We start from the raw sequence: 18,236 nt of genomic DNA, 5'->3' as shown, positions 1-18,236 counted from the left end.
TTAATAGAATTTTATTAGTTCTTAAGCAAAAATCATATTTCTGGACTTTACTATGAGTGTGTGTATTTTTCTGTGATTTCAGGTATTTTCTGGCTGAAATTGAGGAAGCTGAGCAAAAATCTGACTTAGGCTGAAAAAGGACTGCTGATGTTGTTGGATCCTGACCTCCCTGCACTCGAAATGGATTTTCTGGAGCTACAGAAGTCCAATTGGTGCGCTCTCAACGGCGTTGGAAATTAGACATCTAGGGCTTTCCAGCAATATATAATAGTCCATACTTTGCGCGAAGATAGACGACGTAACTTGGCGTTGAACGCCAAGTACATACTGCTGTCTGGAGTTAAACGCCAGAAACACGTCATGATCCGGAGTTGAACGCCCAAAACACGTCATAACTTGGAGTTTAACTCCAAGAAAAGCCTCTACTCGTGGATAGCTTTAGTCTCAGCCCCAGCACACACCAAGTGGGCCCCAGAAGTGGATTTCTGCACCAATTATCTTAGTTTACTCATATTCTGTAAACCTAGGTTACTAGTTTACTATTTAAACAACTTTTAGAGAATTATTCTGTACCTCATGACATTTTCAGATCTGAATTACATACTTTTTAACGGCATGAGTCTCTAAACTCCATTGTTGGGGGTGAGGAGCTCTGCAGCGTCTCGATGAATTAATACAATTACTTTGTTTTCCATTCAAACACGCTTGTTCTTATCTAAGATGTTCATTCACGCTTAATTATGGAGAAGGTGATGATCTGTGACACTCATCACCTTCCTCAATCCATGAACGTGTGCCTGACAACCACCTCCGTTCTACATCAGATTGAATGAGTATCTCTTAGATTCCTTAATCGGAATCTTCGTGGTATAAGCCGGATTGATGGCGGCATTCATGAGAATCCGGAAAGTCTAAACCTTGTCTGTGGTATTCCGAGTAGGATTCTGGGATTGAATGACTGTGACGAGCTTCAAACTCCTGAAGGCTGGGCGTTAGTGACAGACGCAAAAGAATCAATGGATTCTACTCCAACCTGATTGAGAACCGACAGATGATTAGCCGTGCTGTGACAGAGCATAGGAACGTTTTCACTGAGAGGATGGGAAGTAGCCATTGACAATGGTGACACCCTACATAGAGCTTGCCATGGAAGGAGCCTTGCGTGTGTTGAAGGATTTCAAGGAAGAGTTGAAGTTCAAAGGACAAAGCATCTCCAAAACTCCAACATATTCCCCATTACTGCACAACAAGTAACAACTATTTATTTTATGCCCTTTTTACTTTATACGAGGCTAAAGAACTCTATTGGTATCCTGATTAAGATTAATAAAATAAACATAGCTTGCTTCAAACCAATAATCTCCGTGGGATCGACCCTTACTCACGTAAGGTATTACTTGGACGACCCAGTGCACTTGCTGGTTAGTTGTACGGATTGCAAATTCGTGCACCAAGTTTTTGGCGCCGTTGCCGGGGATTATTCGAGTTTGAACAACTAAAGGTTTATTTTATTTCTTAGATTAGGAATAATTTATTTTTTATTGTTATAGAGTCATTAAATCTTGATAGGATAGTTTCTTTTCAAAAAAAAAATTTCTTTTCAAAATTTATTATTTTTCTTAATTAATTGCTAATTTTCGTGAGTTTAGTGTCTTGTTCTAAGTTTGGTGTCAATTGCATATCTTATATTTTTCTTTAAAATTTTCGACTTGTGTTCTTTGTTCTTCATTGATCTTCAAGTTGTTCTTGTTTATTTTTCTTGTTTGATCTCAAGTTTTTCTTGTTTTGTGTCTTTTCTTGTTTTTTTTCTTGTGCTTTTTCAAAACATTAACTTTCAAAAATTTATATTTTATCCATAAATATGATACATTTTTAAAACCAACATTGAGATTACTGCCCAATTGGCTGGAGCATTGGTAGTTGTTCTTGATAATTGGGTATCCGCTTTGGAATCTTTTTCAAAAATAATTTTTCTTTGATTGAATCTTGTGCCAAACTTTAAGTTTGGTGTTTTCTTGTTAATCTTTCTTTAATTTTCGAAAATTTGTCTTGGTTTTCTAAAAATTTTAAGTTTGGTGTTCTTTCTTTTGTTCTTGGTGTTCTTGTGAATCTTCAAAGTGTTCTTGAGTTTTTCTTGTGTCTTGATCTTAAAATTTTTAAGTTTGGTGTTCCTTGGTGTTTTCCCTCAAAAAATTTTCGAAAATAAGGAGCATTAGATCTAAAAATTTTAAGTCTTGTGTCTTTTGTGTGTTTTTCTCTTTCATCATAAAATTCAAAATTCAAAAAAAAATTATATTTTCTAACTAATTTTGATCTACATTTTTCGAAAATTTTATAGAAAAATTCAAATTTCAATTTCAAAATATTTCCAATTTCTTTTATTTATTTCGTTTTTTTTATTTAAAAAAAATATAATATCAACATATAAATTATCCCTTGTATTCCATCATGGAAGCAAGTAGGAATGAACAGTCCAAGAGGACTCTGGGGTCATATGCTAACCCCACTACTGCTTCATATGGGAGTAGTATCTGCATACCCTCCATTGGAGTTAGTAGCTTTGAGTTGAATCCTCAGCTCATTATCATGGTGCAGTAAAACTGTCAGTATTCTGGTCTTCCACACGAAGAACCTACAGAATTTCTGGCACAATTTTTGCAAATTGCTGACACAGTACATGATAAGGAAGTGGATCAGGATGTCTACAGATTATTACTGTTTCCATTTGCTGTAAAAGATCAAGCTAAGAGGTGGTTAAATAACCAGCCTAAGAACAGCATAAAAACATGGAAGCAGCTGTCAGAAAAATTCCTGAATCACTATTTCCCTCCAAAACGGATGACACAGCTAAGGCTAAGCATCCAAGGCTTCAAACAAGGAGATAATGAATCTCTTTATGATGCCTGGGAGAGATACAGAGAGATGCTAAGAAAATGCCCCTCTGAAATGTTTTCAGAATGGGTGCAATTAGACATCTTCTACTATGGGCTTACAGAAAAAGCTCAGATTTCTCTAGACCACTCAGCTGGTGGATCTATACATATGAGAAAAACAATTGAAGAAGCTCAAGAGCTTATTGATACAGTTGCCAGGAATCAACATCTGTACCTAAGCAGTGAATCTTCCATGAAAGAAGAAGCTAAAACAGTAACTGCTGAGCTCAGTCCGGTGGATCAGGCTAATGAATTCAATCAGCAATTAGACTTTCTAACTCAGCAGCTAGCCGAATTCAAGGAAATATTACAGGAAACAAGAATGGCTAACAGAAATATGGAAGTACAATTAAAGCAGACAGAAAAGCAACTGTCAAAACAAATAGCAGAAGAATGTCAAGCAGTTCAATTAAGAAGTGGGAAAACATTAAATACCTCACTTCAAAGCAGCAGGAAACCAAGAAATGAACAAATGGCTAATCAAAATCCCTCTGAGGACAATCAGAGCCCAGAGAGGAATAAAGCTGGCGCTGAACGCCCAGACCATGCTCATTCCTGTCGTTCAACACCAGAAACAAGCATGAATCCGGCGTTGAACGCCCAAAGGGAGCATGGTTCTAGCGTTCAAACGCCAGTAACAAAGAAGGAGGCGGCGTCTAACGCCACTCCAGCTTCCACCCCTGGCATTCAAATGCCAGTGGGGGATCAGTCACATACAAGTGTTGATGACAACCCTTCTAAAAAGGCTTCCCAACCCACTTCTATAGGTAATAAACCTGCAGCAACTAAGGTTGAGGAATACAAAGCCAAAATGCCTTATCCTCAAAAACTCCGCCAAGCGGAACAGGATAAGCAATTTGCCCGCTTTGCAGACTATCTCAGGACTCTTGAAATAAAGATTCCGTTTGCAGAAGCACTTAAGCAAATACCCTCTTATGCTAAGTTCATGAAAGAGATCTTAAGTCATAAGAAGGATTGGAGGGAAACTGAAAAAGTTTACCTCACTGAAGAATGCAATGCAATCATTCTGAAAAGCTTACCTGAGAAGCTTAAAGATCCTGGGAGCTTTATGATACCATGCACATTAGAGGGTACTTGTACCAAGCAAGCTTTATGTGATCTTGGGGCAAGTATCAACCTAATACCTGCATCTACTATCAGAAAGCTTGGTTTAACTGAAGAAATCAAACCAACCAGGATATGTCTTCAACTTGCTGATGGCTCCATTAAATACCCATCAGGCGTGATTGAGGACATGATTGTCAAGGTTGGGCCATTTGCCTTTCCTACTGACTTTGTGGTGCTGGAAATGGAGGAGCACAAGAGTGCAACTCTTATTCTAGGAAGACCTTTCCTAGCAACTGGCCGAACCCTCATTGACGTCCAAAAAAGGGAAGTAACCTTGAGAGTCAATGAAGAGGAGTTCAAGTTGAATGTTGTCAAAGCCATGCAACATCCAGACACCCCAAATGACTGCATGAGTGTTGATATTATTGACTCTCTGGTAAGAGAGGTCAATATGGCTGAGAGTCTCGAATCAGAACTAGAGGACATCTTTAAAGACGTTCAGCTTGATCTGAAGGAGTCAGAGAGAATAGTAGAACCTCTGAAGATTCCTCAGGAAGAGGAGAAACCTCCTAAACCCGAGCTCAAACCATTACCACCTTCCCTAAAATATGCATTCCTGGGAGAAGGTGATACCTTTCCTGTAATCATAAGCTCTACCTTAGAGCCACAGGAAGAGGAAGCACTAATTCAAGTGCTAAGGACACACAAGACAGCTCTTGGGTGGTCCATCAGTGATCTTAAGGGCATTAGCCCAGCTAGATGCATGCACAAGATCTTACTGGAGGGTGACGCCAAGCCAGTGGTTCAACCACAAAGGCGGCTGAACCCAGCCATGAAGAAAGTAGTGCAGAAAGAGGTCACTAAGTTACTAGAGGCTGGGATTATTTATCCTATTTCTGACAGCCCCTGGGTGAGCCCTGTCCAAGTCATCCCTAAGAAAGGTGGCATGACAGTGGTTCATAATGAAAAAAATGAACTGGTTCCTACGAGAACAGTTACTGGGTGGCGTATGTGTATTGATTACAGAAGGCTCAATACAGCCACCAGAAAGGATCATTTTCCTTTACCATTCATAGACCAGATGCTAGAAAGACTAGCAGGTCATGAATACTACTGCTTCCTGGATGGATATTCAGGTTATAATCAAATTGCAGTAGATCCCCAGGATCAGGAGAAAACGGCATTCACATGCCCATCTGGAGTATTTGCATACAGAAGGATGCCATTTGGTCTGTGCAATGCACCTGCAACCTTTCAGAGGTGCATGCTCTCAATTTTCTCTGATATGGTGGAAAAATTTCTGGAAGTCTTCATGGATGACTTTTCAGTGTTTGGAGACTCATTCAGCTCCTGCCTTAACCATTTAGCACTTGTTCTAAAGAGATGCCAAGAGACTAACCTGGTTTTAAACTGGGAGAAGTGTCACTTTATGGTGACTGAAGGAATTGTCCTTGGGCACAAAATCTCGAACAAGGGGATAGAGGTGGATCAAGCTAAGGTAGAGGTAATTGAAAAACTACCACCACCTGCCAATGTTAAGGCAATCAGAAGCTTTCTGGGGCATGCAGGATTCTACAAGAGGTTTATAAAGGATTTTTCAAAAATCGCCAAACCTCTGAGCAACCTGCTAGCTGCTGACATGCCATTTATCTTTGATAAAGAGTGTCTGCAAGCATTTGAGACTCTGAAAGCTAAATTGGTTACAGCACCAATCATCTCTGCACCAGACTGGACATTACCATTTGAATTAATGTGTGATGCCAGTGACCATGCCATTGGTGCAGTGTTGGGACAAAGGCATGACAAGCTTCTGCACGTCATTTACTATGCCAGCCGTGTTTTAAATGACGCACAGAAGAATTACACAACCACAGAAAAAGAGCTACTTGCAGTGGTTTACGCCATTGACAAATTCAGATCCTATTTAGTAGGATCAAAAGTGATTGTGTATACAGATCATGCTGCTCTTAAATATCTACTCACAAAGCAGGATTCAAAACCCAGACTTATAAGATGGGTGCTGCTTCTGCAAGAGTTTGATATAGAAATAAGAGACAGAAAAGGAACAGAGAATCAAGTAGCAGATCACCTGTCCCGAATAGAACCAGTAGAAGGGGTGTCCCTCCCTCTCACTGAGATCTTTGAAACCTTTCCGGATGAGCAACTCTTTGCCATCCAGGAAGTGCCATGGTTTGCAGACATTGCAAACTACAAGGCAGTGAGATTTATACCCAAAGAGTACAGTAGACAGCAAATAAAGAAGCTGATCACGGATGCAAAGTATTATCTTTGGGATGAGCCGTATCTCTTTAAGAGATGTGCAGACGGAGTAATCCGTAGATGTGTGCCTAAGGAAGAAGCACAGAAGATCCTATGGCACTGCCATGGATCACAGTATAGAGGACATTTTGGAAGTGAGCGAACAGCCACAAGAGTCCTCCAATGTGGCTTCTACTGGCCTACTCTCTATAAAGACTCCCGAGTGTTTGTACTTAATTGTGACAGTTGCCAAAGATCTGGCAATCTACCTCACAGTTATGCCATGCCTCAATAAGGGATCTTGGAGATTGAGTTGTTTGATGTATGGGGCATTGACTTCATGGGACCTTTCCCACCATCATACTCAAACACTTATATTCTGGTGGCAGTGGATTATGTATCCAAATGGGTGGAGGCTATTGCAACACCCACTAATGACACTAAAACAGTGTTAAAATTCCTCCAGAAACACATCTTCAGCAGATTTGGTATCCCTAGAGTATTAATCAGTGATGGGGGCACTCATTTCTGCAATAAACAGCTTTACTCTGCTCTGGTTCGTTATGGAGTTAGCCACAGGGTAGCTACTCCATATCACCCACAGACTAATGGGCAAGCTGAAGTCTCAAATAGAGAACTCAAAAGAATCCTGAAACAGACTGTAATTAACCGTAGAAAGGATTGGGCAAGAAGCTTGGATGATGCTCTGTGGGCATACAGAACAGCATTCAAGACCCCTATAGGGAACTCTCCATACTAGCTTGTGTATGGAAAGGCATGTCACTTGCCAGTGGAACTGGAACACAAGGCCTACTGGGCAACCAGATTCCTAAACCTTGATGCCAAGTTAGCTGGAGAAAAACGATTGCTCCAGTTAAATGAGCTAGAGGAATTTAGACTCAATGCTTTCGAGAATGCAAAGATTTACAAAGAGAAAGCGAAAAGATGGCATGATAAGAAATTGTCATCTAGAGTCTTTGAGCCGGGGCAGAAAGTTCTGCTATTTAATTCTAGGCTCAAATTATTCCCCGGGAAATTAAAATCCCGGTGGAGAGGTCCATATGTAATCACAAACGTATCACCATATGGATACATAGAGCTTCAGGATAATCACTCTAACAAAAAGTTCATTGTTAATGGACAAAGAGTTAAACATTATCTTGAAGGCAATTTCGAGCAAGAATGCTCAAAACTGAGACTTAATTAAAGCTCAGTAATAGTCCAGCTAATGACATTAAAGAAGCGCTTGCTGGGAGGCAACCCAGCCAATCACAAAATTTAATTTTATTTGTTTCTGTTGATTTTTACAGGTATAGGTCAAAATATCTTCAAGGTAAAAAAGCAATTGATTGGATTCACAGAGTTAAAAGAGAAATTTGGAAGTTCACTGGCGAAAAAAAGGCCAGTAAGAAACATTTTGGGCGTTGAACGCCCAAAAGAAGCACCTACTGGGCGTTCAACGCCAGTAAGGGTAGCCATCTAGGCGTTAAACGCCAGAAAGGAGCATCTTCTGGGCGTTAAACGCCAGAAAGAAGCACCTTCTGGGCGTTTAACGCCAGATTGACAGCATCCTGGGCGTTCAGAAAAATGCCCAGTGACAAAGGACTTCCTGGCGTTCAACGCCAGAAAGATGCATCAGCTGGGCGTTGAACGCCCAGGAGAAGCAACATTTGGGCGTTAAACGCCCAAAACATGCAGCATTTGGGCGTTTAACGCCAGGATGGTGGGGAGGAGGTAAAATTCATTTTTCTTTACAAATTTTCTAAATTTTTATGTTTCAATTCATAATTTCTTGCATCAACATGTTTCAAAATGTCATCCTTCAAATCAAATTGGTTTTCTAAGAACCCTAATTTCTAAAATCCCTTTTTCAAAAATTTCAAATATATCTTAATCCATAAAGACAAATTATTTTTCAATCCAATCCAACTCTTTTAAAATTTGTTTTCAAAACTCAATTATCTCTTTAAAATCTTTTTCAAAATTAAAAATTCAAATCTATCTTTTTAATTATTATTCATATCTTTCTCTTTTTAAACTATATCTTTTTCTTATCATATCTATCTTTTATAAATCATGTCTTCTATCTTATCTTTTTCTTATTTTCGAAAATTCCCACCCCCCTCCCTATATATTGAATTCGGCGCCCCTCTCATCATCACCATGCCACACTTGCTCTCCTCCTATCCCTCTTCTTTCTTCTCTTTTGCTTGAGGGCAAGCAAAACTCTAAGTTTGGTGTGGTTATCCGTGATCACAAAAACATACTCATTAAGATCATGGCTCCTAAAGGAAAATAACCCACCCCAAGAGGCAAGAAAGAGAGTACTCCAAAGCCACTTTGGAATCAAGGGAAGTTCTTAACTAAAGAACATTTAGACCATTACTACAAAATAATGAGTCATAGATCAGTGATCCCGGAAGTCAAATTTGATCTGAAAGAAGATGAATATCCGGAAATCCAAGAGCAAATTCGAAACAGAAATTGGGAAATTCTGGCCAATCCTGAAACGAAAGTGGGAAGGAACATGGTTCAGGAGTTCTATGCTAATCTATGGCAGACAGACAGGCAAAGAATAATTGGAGCTGCTTTCTATGACCATCGGACCTTAGTCAGAGGAAAGATTGTTCATACCCATCCTGACAAGATCAGGGAGATATTTAAGATTCCTCAACTGAAAGATGACCCAGACTCCTTTAATAGGAGAATGATGAGGGTAAATAAAGGTCTAGACAAGATTCTAGAGGATATATGCATCCCTGAAGTCAGGTGGACCACCAGCACCACTGGCACCCCAATTCAACTCAAAAGAGAAGATCTAAAACCAGTAGCCAGAGGCTGGCTAGATTTCATTGGGCGTTCCATATTGCCCACCAGCAACCGTTCTGAAGTTACCATTAAAAGAGCAGTAATGATTCACTGCATCATGTTGGGAAAAGAAGTAGAAGTCCATCAACTGATCTCATGTGAGCTATACAAAATAGCAAACAGGAATTCCAAGGACGCCAAATTGGCCTATCCAAGCTTAATTTCTATGCTCTGCAAAGATGCCGGAGTGAAGATGGGAATAACAGAGTATATCCCAGTTGAGAGGCCAATCACTGGAATATCAATGGTCAGACAACAGCAACAAGATGATTCAGCCAAGAGGAGAGCACAGGAAGCCCTCCCAGAACTGCCTCAATTCGAATATTGGGGACATCTTGAGGATTCTATTTCCAAATTGCAAGAAGCTATGGACCAAATAAAGGAAGAACATAACAATCAAAGTAGCATGCTTTGCAAACTGCTTAAGGAACAGGAAGAGCAAGGGCGTGATCTAAGGGAGCTGAAGCGCAAAAAAAATTAATCCTTGAAAAGCACCCCACAGATTAGAGAAACATCTACTCCTCAAAACAACAGGTTGTTGAGTTCCAATTTTTCTGCTTTAACTTAGTAATAGGTTATTATAGAAATTTACCTTAGGAGATATATAGTAGTAGTAATTAGTATATCTATTTTTGATTTTATTTCCAATTAAGCTATAATTTATTTTTCTCATCTTCATCAGGCATGAATAAAGTAGTAGATTTTTTTTAGAATAAAGAAGTAATCTATATTTTTCGAGTTCTTAATAAATAAAAATTATAATTAATTATGTGTGGTGGCAATACTTTTTGTTCTCTGAATGAATGCTTGAACAGTGCATAACTTGTACTTTGAATTTGATGAATATTGGCTCCTGAAAGAATGAGGAGCACGAAAAATATTATTGATGATCTGAAAAATCATGAAATTAATTCTTGAAGCAAGAAAAAGCAGTCCATTCAAAAAAAAAAAAGAAAAGAAGGAGCAGTAGAAAAAGCCAATAGCCCTTAAAACCAAAAGGCAAGGGTAAAAAGGATCCAAGGCTTTGAGCATCAATGGATAGGAGGGCCTAAGGAAAAAGTTCTAGGCCTAAGCGGCTAAACCAAGCTTTCCCTAACCATGTGCTTGTGGCATGCAGGTCCAAGTTACAAACTTGAGACTGAGTGGTTAAAGTCGTGATCCAAGGCAAACAGAGTGTGCTCAAGAGCTCTGGACACCTCTGACTGGGGACTCTAGCAAAGCTAAGTCACAATCTGAACAAGGTTCACCTAGTCATGTGTCTGTGGCATTTATGTATCTGGTGGTAATACTGGAAAACAAAGTGCTTAGGGCCACGGCCAAGACTCATAAAATAACTGTGTTCAAGAATCAACATACTACACTAAGAGAATCAATAATACTATCTGAATTCTGAGTTCCTATGGATGCCAATCATTCTGAAATTCAAAGGATAAAGGGAGATGCCAAAACTGTTCAGAAACAAAAAGCTACAAGCCCCGCTCATCTAAAAAGAATCTGAGCTCCATTTAAAACTCTTAAATATTATTACTTCTTAATTTCTCTCATCCTATTTTATTTATCTAGTTGCTTGAGGACAAGCAACAGTTTAAGTTTGGTGTTGTGATGAGCGGATATTTTATACGCTTTTTGGGGGGTAATTTCATGTAGATTTTAGTATGTTTTAATTAGTTTTTAATAGAATTTTATTAGTTCTTAAGCAAAAATCATATTTCTGGACTTTACTATGAGTGTGTGTATTTTTCTGTGATTTCAGGTATTTTCTGGCTGAAATTGAGGAAGCTGAGCAAAAATCTGACTTAGGCTGAAAAAGGACTGCTGATGCTGTTGGATCCTGACCTCCTTGTACTCGAAATGGATTTTCTGGAGCTATAGGAGTTCAATTGGCGCGCTCTCAACGGCGTTGGAAAGTAGACATCCAGGGCTTTCCAGCAATATATAATAGTCCATACTTTGCGCGAAGATAGACGACGTAACTTGGCGTTGAACGCCAAGTACATGCTGCTGTCTGGAGTTAAACGCCAGAAACACGTCATGATCCGGAGTTGAACGCCCAAAACACGTCATAACTTGGAGTTTAACTCCAAGAAAAGCCTCTACTCGTGGATAGCTTTAGTCTCAGCCCCAGCACACACCAAGTGGGCCCCAGAAGTGGATTTCTGCACCAATTATCTTAGTTTACTCATATTCTGTAAACCTAGGTTACTAGTTTACTATTTAAACAACTTTTAGAGAATTATTCTGTACCTCATGACATTTTCAGATCTGAATTACATACTTTTTAATGGCATGAGTCTCTAAACTCCATTGTTGGGGGTGAGGAGCTCTGCAGCATCTCGATGAATTAATACAATTACTTTGTTTTCCATTCAAACACGCTTGTTCTTATCTAAGATGTTCATTCGCGCTTAATTATGGAGAAGGTGATGATCCGTGACACTCATCACCTTCCTCAATCCATGAACGTGTGCCTGACAACCACCTCCGTTCTACATCAGATTGAATGAGTATCTCTTAGATTCCTTAATCGGAATCTTCGTGGTATAAGCCGGACTGATGGCGGCATTCATGAGAATCCGAAAAGTCTAAACCTTGTCTGTGGTATTCCGAGTAGGATTCTGGGATTGAATGACTGTGACGAGCTTCAAACTCCTGAAGGCTGGGCGTTAGTGACAGACGCAAAAGAATCAATGGATTCTACTCCAACCTGATTGAGAACCGACAGATGATTAGCCGTGCTGTGACAAAGCATAGGAACGTTTTCACTGAGAGGATGGGAAGTAGCCATTGACAACGGTGACACCCTACATAGAGCTTGCCATGGAAGGAGCCTTGCGTGTGTTGAAGGATTTCAAGGAAGAGTTGAAGTTCAAAGGACAAAGCATCTCCAAAACTCCAACATATTCCCCATTACTGCACAACAAGTAACAACTATTTATTTTATGCCATTTTTACTTTATACGAGGCTAAAGAACTCTATTGGTATCCTGATTAAGATTAATAAAATAAACATAGCTTGCTTCAAACCAATAATCTCCGTGGGATCGACCCTTACTCACGTAAGGTATTACTTGGACGACCTAGTGCACTTGCTGGTTAGTTGTACGGATTGCAAATTCGTGCACCACTGGCCATTCGGCCATGCCTGAACCTTTCACTTATGTATTTTCAACGGTGGAGTTTTTACACACCATAGATTAAGGGTATGGAGCTCTGCTGTACCTCAAGTTTCAATATAATTACTATTACTTTCTATTCAATTCTTTTTATTCTTATGCCAAGATATACGTTGCACAACACTTTGATGAATGTGATGATCCGTGACACTCATCATCATTCTCACCTATGAACGCGCGTGATTGACAACCACTTCCGTTCTACTCTAGGCTGGGCGCATATCTCTTAGATTCCCCAACAGAATCTTCGTGGTATAAGCTAGATAGATGGCGGCATTCATGGGGATCCGGAAAGTCTAACCTTGTCTGTGGTATTCCGAGTAGGATTCCGGTATTGAATGACTGTGACGAGCTTCAAACTCCTGAAGGCTGGGCGTGATGACAAACGCAAAAGAATCAAGGGATTCTACTCCAACCTGATTGAGAACCGACAGATGATTAGCCGTGCTATGACAGAGCATTTGGACCATTTTCACTGAGAGGATGGGATGTAGCCATTGTCAAGGGTGATGCCTCCAGACGATTAGCCGTGCAGTGACAGCGCATAGGACCATTTTCCCGAGAGGATTAAAAGTAGCCATTGAAGATGGTGATGCCCTACATACAGCTTGCCATGGAAAAGAATAAGAAGGATTGGATGAATGTAATAAGAAAGTAGAGATTCAAGAGGAGCACAGCATCTCCACACGCCTATCTGAAATTCCCACTATTGATTTACATAAGTATTTCTATCCCTTTTTATTTTCTATTTATTATTAATTTTCGAAACCCATAACCATTTAATCTGCCTAACTGAGATTTACAAGGTGACCATAGCTTTCTTCATACCAACAATCTCTGTGGAATCGGCCCTTACTCACGTAAGGTATTACTTGGATGACCCAGTACACTTGCTGGTTAAGTTGAACGGAGTTGTGTCCACACATAGTTGAAAAAGCAATGAATTTTACAAAATACAATAACAAAGGAATCACAATTTCGTCCACCAAGTTTTTCGCGCCGTTGCCTGGGATTGTTTGAGTATGGACAACTGACGGTTCATCTTGTTGCTCAGATTAGGTAATTTTCTTTTCAAAAATCTTTTTCAAAATTTTTCTTTTCTTTTTCGCTTTTCCAAAATTTTTTTCGAAAAAAAAATTAATAAAAATACAAAAAAATTAATAAAATCATAAAAACCAAAAATATTTTGTGTTTCTTGTTTGAGTCTTGAGTCGATTTTTAAGTTTGGTGTCAATTGCATGCTTTAAAAATTTTTCTTGCATTTTTCGAAAATTTCATGCATTCATAGTGTTCTTCATGATCTTCAAGTTGTTCTTGACAGGTCTTCTTGTTTGATCTTGATGAATTCTTGTTTTGTGTTGTTTGGTTTTTTTTCATATGCATTTTTCGTTTGTTAGAGTCCATGCATTGAAAATTTCTAAGTTTGGTGTCTTGCATGTTTTCTTTGCATCAAAATTTTTTCAAAATTATGTTCTTGATGTTCATCATGATCTTCAAAGTGTTCTTGGTGTTCATCTTGATATTCATAGTGTTCTTGCATGCATTCTTTGTTTTGATCCATAAATAAAAGAGAAAAACACAAAATTGACGTTTTATTTTTTCTCTCTCATCCTTAAAAATTCAAAAATAAAAAAAATATCTTTTCCTTATTTCTCTCCAAATTTTTGAAATTTTGGGTTGACTTGGTCAAAAATTTTTAAAATTGGTTATTTCTTACAAGTCAAGTCAAAATTTCAATTTTAAAAATCCTATCTTTTCAAAATCTTTTTCAAAAATCATATCTTCTCCAATTTTTCCTCTTTTTCGAAAATTTCAAAAATTTATTTCAAAATATTTTCAAAATCTTTTTCTTATCTTTATATGATATTTTCAAAAATTCACTAATAATTAATGTGATTAATTCAAAAATTTGTAGTTTGTTACTTTCTTGTTAAGAAAGGTTCAATCTTTAAGTTCTAGAATCTTATCTTGTAATTTCTTGTTAGTGAAGTAAGTAATTTCAAATTTTTAAATTAAATCTTTTTATCTCTTATCTTATCTTTTTCAAAATTTTATCTTTTTCAAAATTGGATTTCAAAATATCTTATCTAACTTCTTATCTTCTAATCTTTTCAAATTTGATTTTAAATCTTTTTCAATCAACTAACTAACTTTTTGTTTGTTTCTTATCTTTTTCAAAACCAACTAACTACTTCTCCCTTTCTAATTTCGAAAATATCTCACCCTTTTTCAAAATTCTTTTTAAATAATTAATTAGTTTTAATTTAAATTTAATCTTATTTCTTATCTTTAATTTTCGAAATTACTAACCCCTTTTTCAAAATTATTTTCGAAATTCTCTCTCTCTTTTCTTATTCTATTTAATTATTTATTTACTAACACTTCTCTTCACCTCTCTCCATCTAAATATCCGAACCCACTCTTCTACATTCTTCTCCCCTTTCTTCTTTTACTAACATAAAGGAATCTCTATACTGTGACATAGAGGATTTCTCTTTCTTTTCTTGTTTTCTTCTCTTTCATATAAGCAGGAACAAGGATAAAGGCACTCTTGTTGAAATTGATCCAGAACCTGAAAGGACTCTGAAAAGGAAACTAAGAGAAACTAAATTACAACAGTCCAGAAATAACCTTTCAGAAATTTTCAAACAAGAGAAGGAGATGGCAGCCGAAAATAATAATAATGCAAGGAGAATGCTTGGTGACTTCACAAAGCCAACGTCCAAATTTGATGGAAGAAGCATCTCCATTCTTGCCATTGAAGCTAACAACTTTGAGCTGAAACCTCAGCTAGTTGCTTTAATGCAACAAAACTGCAAATTTTATGGACTTCCATCTGAAGATCCTTATCAGTTTTTAACTGAGTTCTTGCAGATCTGTGAGACTGTAAAGACGAATGGAGTTGATCCTGAAGTCTACAGGCTCATGCTTTTCCCTTTTACTGTAAGAGACATAGCTAGAATATGGTTGGATTCACAACCTAAGGACAGCCTGGACTCCTGGGATAAGCTGGTCACTGCCTTCTTGGATAAATTCTTTCCTCCTCAAAAGCTGAGCAAGCTGAGAGTGGATGTTCAAACCTTCAAACAAAAGGATGGTGAATCCTTCTATGAAGCTTGGGAAAGATACAAGCAGCTGACCAAAAGGTGCCCATCTGACATGTTTTCAGAATGGACCATATTAGATATATTCTATTATGGTCTATCTGAATTTTCGAAAATATCATTGGACCATTCTGCAGGTGGATCTATTCACCTGAAGAAAATGGCTGAAGAGGCTCAAGAACTGATGAGCGGATAATTTGTACGCTTTTTGGCATTGTTTTTAGTATGTTTTTAGTATCTTTTAGTTAGTTTTTAGTATATTTTTATTAGTTTTTAGTTAAAATTCACTTTTCTGGACTTTACTATGAGTTTGTGTATTTTTCTGTGATTTCAGGTATTTTCTGACTGAAATTGAAGGTTCTGAGCAAAAATCTGATTCAGAGACTGAAAAGGACTACAGATGCTGTTGGATTCTGACCTCCCTGCACTCGAAGTGGATTTTCTGGAGCTACAGAATCCCAATTGGCGCGCTCTCAACGGCGTTGGAAAGTAGACATCCTGGGCTTTCCAGCAATATATGATAGTCCATACTTTGCCCTAGATTTGATGGCCCAAACCGGCGTAGCAATCCGGCCTCAGAAATTCCAGCGTTAAACGCCGGAACTGGCATAAAACTTGGAGTTAAACGCCCAAACTGGCATGAAAGCTGGCGTTTAACTCCAGAAAAGGTCTCTACACGAAAATGCTTCATTGCTCAGCCCAAGCACACACCAAGTGGGCCCGGAAGTGGATTTTTCTGTCATTTACTCATTTCTGTACACCCTAGGATTACTAGTTTACTATTAATAGGATCTTTTGACATTGTATCAAGGACCTCATGACACTTTTACACGTTTCATTGTATACTTTCCACAGCATGAGTCTCTAAACCCCATGGTTGGGGGTGAGGAGCTCTGCTGTGTCTTGATGGATTAATGCAATCACTACTGTTTCTTATTCAATCATGCATGCTTCCATTCTAAGATATCACTTGTTCTTAATCCGGATGAATGTGATGATCTGTGACACTCATCATATTCTCAACCATGAACGTGTGCCTGACAACCACCTCCGTTCTACCTTAGATTGAGTAGATATCTCTTGGATTCCTTAACCAGAATCTTCGTGGTATAAGCTAGAACTGATGGCGGCATTCAAGAGAATCCGGAAGGTCTAAACCTTGTCTGTGGTATTCTGAGTAGGATTCAATGACTGAATGACTGTGACGTGCTTCAAACTCCTAGCAGGCGGGGCGTTAGTGACAGACGCAAAAGGATCGATGGATTCTATTCCGGCCTGACCGAGAACCGACAGCTGAATTCCGCTATGCTGTGACAGAGCATATGCAATCGTTTTCACTGAGAGGATGGGAGGTAGCCACTGACAACGGTGAAACCCTACATACAGCTTGCCATGGAAGGAGCCTTGCGTGTTTGATGAAGAAGACAGTAGGAAAGCAGAGATTCAGAAGATGGAGCATCTCCAAAACCTCAACCTATTCTCCATTACTGCTGAACAAGTACCAATTTCATGTTCTTTTGCTTTTTACAATCAATCCTGATAATATCTGATATCCTGACTAAGATTTACAAGATAACCATAGCTTGCTTCAAGCCGACAATCTCCGTGGGATCGACCCTTGCTCACGCAAGGTATTACTTGGACGACCCAGTGCACTTGCTGGTTAGTTGTGCGGGATTGCAAAAGTGTGATTGCAATTTCGTGCACCAAGTTTTTGGCGCCGTTGCCGGGGATTGTTCGAGTTTGGACAACTGACGGCTTATCTTGTTGCTTAGATTAGGACTGTTTGTTTTTGTTGGTTTAGAGTCTTTTAGTTGAGTCTAGTTTCATATTCTAAGTTTGGTGTCAATTGCATGCTTTTATTTTTTTTAAAAAAAAATTTTCGTTTTTGCATGTTCTTAGTCCCTTTTTGATTCATAAAAATTCTAAGTTTGGTGTCCTCTTTGTGTTTTTCTTTTTAAAATTTTCGAAAATTAGTGTTTGATTTTCTAAAAATTTTAAGTTTGGTGTTTTTTTGTGTTTTTCTCTTTCCTCTTTTCAAAAATCAAATCTTTTTCATAAAAAATTTTTCAATCATATCTTTTTAATTGCTGTTTTCAAAATCTTTTTAATTAACTATTTGATTCAGTTCTCAATTTGCTTTGATCTTATTTTCTTTTTGATTTTCGAATTTTTATTTTTATTTTCTTTTGTTTTATTTTATTATTTTCGTTTAACTTAAAAAAAAAAAACAAAATTTATCTCTTTGCAATCATTATCATTTCCCTTTTGTCCATTATGGACTTAAGTGGAATTAATCAGTCCAAGAGGACTCTGGGGTCATATGCTAACCCCATTACAGCTGCATATGGGAGTAGCATCTGCACACCTCCCATCAAAGCAAGCAGCTTTGAGCTAAACCCTCAACTCATTATCATAGTGCAGCAAAATTGCCAGTATTCCGGTCTTCCACAGGAAGAACCTACTGAGTTTCTGGCACAGTTCTTACAAATTGCTGACACAGTACATGATAAAGAGGTGGATCAGGATGTCTACAGACTATTACTGTTTCCATTTGCTGTAAAAGATCAAGCTAAAAGGTGGTTAAATAACCAACCTACAGCAAGCATAAAGACATGGAAACAGTTATCAGACAAATTCCTGAATCATTTCTACCCTCCAAAGAGGATGACACAGCTAAGGCTGGACATTCAAGGCTTTAAACAAGAGGATAATGAATCCCTTTATGATGCCTGGGAGAGGTATAGAGGTATGCTTAGAAAATGCCCCTCTGAAATGTTTTCAGAGTGGGTACAGTTAGACATCTTCTACTATGGGCTCACAGAAAAAGC

At 38.3% G+C, this 18,236-nt stretch overlaps 1 non-coding gene across 1 annotated transcript; it reads right to left on the bottom strand.

Annotated features, from left to right (window-relative positions):
- Positions 1–15,358: 15,358 nt before the first annotated feature.
- LOC130953296 (small nucleolar RNA R71) lies at positions 15,359–15,462 on the bottom strand. Its single transcript, XR_009075467.1, has one exon. It is a non-coding gene; the product is annotated as a small nucleolar RNA R71 (small nucleolar RNA).
- Positions 15,463–18,236: the final 2,774 nt, after the last annotated feature.

This window comes from Arachis stenosperma, chromosome 9 (assembly GCF_014773155.1).
Source record: "Arachis stenosperma cultivar V10309 chromosome 9, arast.V10309.gnm1.PFL2, whole genome shotgun sequence".
Classification (NCBI taxonomy): domain Eukaryota; kingdom Viridiplantae; phylum Streptophyta; class Magnoliopsida; order Fabales; family Fabaceae; genus Arachis; species Arachis stenosperma.
This window is presented reverse-complemented; position numbering and strand designations above follow the sequence as displayed.